General features: G+C 47.9%; 1 pseudogene; it reads left to right on the top strand.

Moving 5' to 3' along the window:
- Positions 1–2,152: 2,152 nt before the first annotated feature.
- LOC128044837 (intelectin-1-like) lies at positions 2,153–5,423 on the top strand (annotated as a pseudogene).
- Positions 5,424–5,695: the final 272 nt, after the last annotated feature.

The raw sequence follows: 5,695 nt of genomic DNA on the forward strand, positions 1-5,695 counted from the left end.
GCGAGTGCTGCTGAGACTCAGACAAGGTCTGTGACTGCGGGAGTCTGGATTCCAGCTCAGAGACAAGTGGAGAACAAGGGGTCCTTAGTCTCTGAGTCTTTATGGGATGATAGGAATTGGGCATAGACTGAGAGAAAAATGATGATCAGGAAGGTAACTTGCATCTTGTCTTCCTTAGAGTGTGTGTGTGTGTGTGTGTGTGTGTGTGTGTGTGTGTGTGTTAGTCATTTAATCGTGTCTGACTCTTTGCCACCCTATGGGCTGTAGCCTGCCCATGCTCCTCTGTCCATGGGATTCTCCAGGCAAGAATACTGGAGTGGATTGCCATTCACTTCTCCACTTCCTTAGATCACAGAGATCCAGCCCAGGTTCCTGCTATTTCTCATATTGGCCACTAGAGGGTGCGGTGCAGGACATTGTCTCCTGGAGCAACATTTCCTCCCCTCTCTTCTAAGTGTCAGTTAACAGAACTGGGCTGGGCGGCCCCAGGGTCCTGGTGTCTCTGAGGCAGAGGGGATGTCTTTTAGCTGCAGAGAGGCCACTTCATGCTGCAGACTTGAGATGTCTGTAGGCTGAGGTCTGATTTCTGGTGTCGGGTGGGATCTAATCTGGGTGTTGGTTGAGGCATGTCCTGGGTCCCAGCTGTGTGCCTCTGTGTGACCCTCAGAGTGCCCTTCAGAGGCCTGTGTTAAGAATCGTGTCCCCTCCCAATCTCTCCCCACTTCAGTGGGCTTGGTCTTGCAATTTTCAGAGGAAGTTGAATGGTCTGTTTTTGTGCCCAGGACTCCTGTCTTCCCAGTCTTCCTCCCCACAACAAGCATAATAATGGCATTAAGAAATTTGTCTTCCTCTTCATTGTCATTTATGCATCTTTAGAAAGAAGCAAAACATGTTCCTAAATATCATCTCATTTGATATTCACGAAATCACTCTTTACTAGCTTCATTTTAGTTATGAGCAAACAGGCTCAGATATATTAGGTATAATCACGAGGACTCTCAACTCTAAGTGTTGAGCTACTTATAATTGAATACGTCTGACCTCAAAAGCTTGGAATGATTTTCTCAAGTGACTCAGTGGTAAAGAACTGCCTGTCAATGCAGGAGACATGGGTTTGATCCCTGATCCAGGAAGATCCTACCTGCCTCGGAGCAACTAAGCCCGTGTGCCACAACTACTGAGCCTGTGCTATGGAGCCCAGGAGCTGCAAGTGCTGAGCCCCTGTGCTGCAATTACTGAAGCCCGTGTGCCCTAGAGCCCGTGCTCCACAACAAGAGAGGCCCCCACAGTGAGAAGCCCGAGTGCTGCGGCTAGAGAGTAGCCCCCGCTCGCAGCTACTAGAGAAACGCCCAAGCAGCGGTGAAGACCAGCACAGCCCTCTCTTCGTCAAAGAAAAGAACAGAAACAAAAAAACTCCGAATGTTTTGTCCTCCCATTCTTTCAGAATTGTCTGCAGTTTCTTTAAAATTTTGGCTAGCACAGAAAGTTCTTCATCTAATACCTCTATTAGCCTGTTGGCCTGCTCTCACCACTTCCTACCTTATACCTCCTATTTGAGCTGCATCAAACTACTGACACTTCTTGACAGGCGGACTATGCTGTATCATTTCTTTGCATGCCTGAGGGCATGCTACACTTCTTGCTTTGCATTCTCTTTTCTTTCTGCTGTAAAGTCATGCCCATTCTCTCACGATTAGCTAAGGTGTCACTAGGACCAGGAGGCCTTCTCTTAGTGACCACTGACATCCTTTCCCCAGACAATCCCCTGTCCCCAGGCTGGCCAGTCCAGTCTCATCTCAGATTCTCTCATTTTTTCTCCTCAGCTTGTCTCTCTTTTTAAATTTATTCTTCTCAACATATATTTCTGTGGACGTAAACTCTTGGGGGAATGTATGATTTCTTTGAGAGCCCAGTGCCCAAGGCAGTGCCCAGTAGCATGAGGTCATGTGGAAGGAGGGATGCAATAAGCCTGTGGTGGATGCTGGGCCAGTGGGATGTTGGACACTGCAGGGCCTTACATCCCAGGCAGTAAGGCTTTGCTCCAGTGGAGGAATGGGTTTGAGGTGGAAGCAAGGAGAGCCCAGGCTTTGTGTCAAACCAGTAGTAAGAATAAAACTCTGTATATTATCTAGTTGTGGTCAATACTTTGGTTATGACATGGAAAGAGAAATGGACCTGTCATTTTTCTCTCCATCTCTACCCAGAAGCTACAAGAAAATCAGAGCCAGGTGCTGCAGTGCGTGCGGTAGGTGATGGAGTGTTGACACTGGGCCCAGAAGGACAGTAAGGTCTAAGTCCACTGAGAGTTTTTTTTAAAATTTTGCCTATTTATTTATTTTTGATCTTTGTTGCTGAGTGAGGATTTTCTCTAGTTGCAGTGAGTGGGGGCTGCTCTCTCGCTGTGGAGCACCATTTTCCCATCACAGTGGCTCCTCCTGTTGTGAAGCGTGAGCTCTAGGGCATGGGGGCTTCAGCAGTTGTGGCACATGGTCTTAGTTGCCCCGTGGCATGTAAAATCTTCCTGAACCAGGGACTGAACTGGTGTCCCCTGCATTGGTAGGTGGATTCTTAACCACTGGACCACCAGGGAAGTCCCACTAGGAGATTTTTTAAAATCTTGATAAAGTTTAGATAGCTTAAAAATCGCTATTTTATCACTTTAAGTAGCATTGTCTACACAGTGTTATGCAGCTATCATCACGATTTCCCAAGCTTTTTCATCACCTCAGACAGAAACTCTGTACTCATCCACAATAACTTCATATTCCTCTCCTCCCCCAGTCCCTGGTAAATTCTGTTCTACTTAATGTCTCGATGACTTTTCTAAGTACTTCATATATATGGAATAATGGAGTATTTGGAGAAGGAAATGGCAACCCACTCCAGTATTCTTGCCTGGAGAATTCCATGGACAGAAGAGTCTGGCAGGCTATATAGTCCATGGGGTCACAAAGAATTGGACACGACTGAGTAACTAATACTTGCTTTTAATGTCTCATTTTACTTCATGTTTTCAAGGCTTATCCATGTAGCAGTGTCAGAACCTCATTCCTTTTAAAAAATAATTTATTTATTTGCTTTTGATTGCGCTGGGTCTCTGTTGCTGCACAGATTTTATCTAGCTGTGGCAATGGGCCTGCTCTTCACTGAGGTGGCTTCTTTCGTTGTGGAGAACACGCTCTGGGTGTCTGGGCTTCAGTAGTTGTGGTACATGGGCCTAGTTGCTCTGTGCTATGTGGAATCTTGATGCTTTTGAACTGTGATGTTGGAGAAGACTCTTGAGGGTCCCTTGAACAGCAAGGAGATCAAACCAGTCAATCCCAAAGAAAAGCATTGGAAAGATTGATACTGAAGCTGAAGCTCCAATACTTTGGCCACCTGATGCAAAGAGCTGACTCACTGGAAAAGACCCTGATGCTGGGAAAGATTGAAGGCAGGAGGAGAAGGGGGGCAACAGAGGATGACATGGTTGGATGGCATCATCAGCTCAATGGACCTGAGTCTGAGCAAACTCCGGAAGACAGTGAAGGACAGGAAAGCCTGGTGTGCTGCAGTCCATGGGGTCACAAAGAATCGGACAGAACTTAGTGACTGAACAACAACAACATATGGAATCTTCCCAGACCAGGGATTGAACCTGTGTCCCCTATATTGGCAGAGGGATTCTTATCCACTGTATGACCAGGGAAGTCCTCCTTCCTATGCATTGTATGTATACACCACAGCTTGTTTATCCACTCATCTGTTGGTGGGTTCTTGTTGTGAATAATGCTGCAGTGAACACTGGTGTACAAGCATGTCAGTTGCTGTTTCCAATTGCCTTGGGTCTATATCTAGGAGTGGAATTGCTGGGTTTCCATGTTTAAGTTGTTGAGGAATATCACTGGAAGTTTTGATAGCTCTATGCTCTGCCTCAGTCATGGGGCATGGTCTTCTGAACTCAGGGAAACTCTTGTGCCAGTAGGGACACTCAGTGATAAGACTCAGTAGAGGAACCCTTTGGCCATGTTTCTGGTTTGCTGGATCATTTGGTTGGGGGCCTGAGATGGACCCTGTGCTCTCAGACAGGGGGGTCTCTGGGCTCGTTCCCTCTGCAGATGGCCTGTATCACCTCCACACTGAGAATGGTGTTATCTACCAGACCTTCTGTGATATGACCTCTGGGGGTGGTGGCTGGACCCTGGTGGCCAGCGTCTATGAGAACAACATGTGTGGGAAATGCACATTGGGTGATTGCTGGTCCAGTCAGCGGGGCAACAGGGTTGACTACACTGAGGGTGACAGAAACTAGGCCAACTACAACACGTCTGGGTCTGCAGAGGCAGCCACCAGCGATGACTACAAGGTGGGTGGACTGAGTTTCCAGGTAGAGAGGATGGGGAGCAGGGTGCGGCTGGAACAGAGCATGTGGAAGGGAGGGTGGGAGATGGGGATGTGGAGGTGGGGCTGGAGAAGAAGAAAGACAGAAGTCCATGTCTTGAATCACAGCTTCCTCCCACCAAGGCTGTTTGGGTAGTGCAGTCTCCTCGTCTGCTAGAGGAGGGTGGGTATCCGTCACTGCTGCCACCTGCTCCCCTGGAGCCCTGAGCTCTCAGCTCAAGTGAGGGCTGTGTGTGTGGGTCTTTGGCTGGTGGCACCTCCCAGGTCAGTAAGGCTGAGTGTGTATCCCTCTGCAGAACCCTGGCTACTATGACATCCAGGCCCAGGACCTGGGCATCTGGCATGTGCCCAACAAATCCCCCCTGCAGCACTGGAGGAACAGCTCCCTGCTAAGGTACCACACCAACACTGGCTTCTTCCAGAGACTGGGGCATAATCTGTTTGGTTCTCTCAGGTACATGGGGCTGCTGGCTGGGGGTGATTTCCTGAGTGTAGAGACTGAGGAAGTGACTAAGGCTGGGCATATGTTCCTATGGTCCGTGTTCCCCTGACCTAGATTCTCTGATGGCTCCTGTCCTGCTTCTCTCTGAAATTCTGAGCCAGGCAAGGGAAGAGACCTGTGAGAGAGAAGCATTCAGTGGAGGCTGGGGCTTGGGGAGAGAGAGAGCATGCTGAGGACGAGTAAGAGCATATATGGTGCCCTAGGCTGTTGGGAATGCAGAGCTGCTAAGTGACTGAATCCAGGAAAATGGAAAGATCTTACTTTGACTGGTCTTGAAATGGTATCAGTTACTGAGCAAATACTGTTTCCCCTTTGGAAAGAATGGCAGAATGTATCAGAGAATGAAAGCTAGGGTCTCATGTAATGACTTACTGGTACCTCGTAAAAACTCCCTGTGAAATGTGGGGGGAAATGTACTGACCACAGCCTGGCAATACCTGTGGCCTGATTTTGTGATGCCCAGAAAGCTGCATCTTTTTACTTACCCCTTGGCGATTGCGAGTCATTTTGCCCTTCTGAACTCATAATAGAAAAGGCATAAAATTCAGTTATGTTAGGTAACATTTATTTTACTACAGCCTGATTCTCCTCTATGGGTATATGTGTATTGTCTCATTTAATCTATTCTTGACCTCTGAGCTTTTACCAGATCCATTTTATAGATGAGGAAGCTGAAGCACTGTGAGGTTCAGGAACCTCATCCCACATCCCAGGGTATACATGGGAGAGTTGTGGTTTGGAATGAAGAAATTTGGCTCCAGACTCCTTATTCCTCACCTTCAGCCCCTTGGTAACTTGTTAAGACCAGCCTGG

This window comes from Budorcas taxicolor, chromosome 3, assembly GCF_023091745.1.
Source record: "Budorcas taxicolor isolate Tak-1 chromosome 3, Takin1.1, whole genome shotgun sequence".
Lineage (NCBI taxonomy): Eukaryota > Metazoa > Chordata > Mammalia > Artiodactyla > Bovidae > Budorcas > Budorcas taxicolor.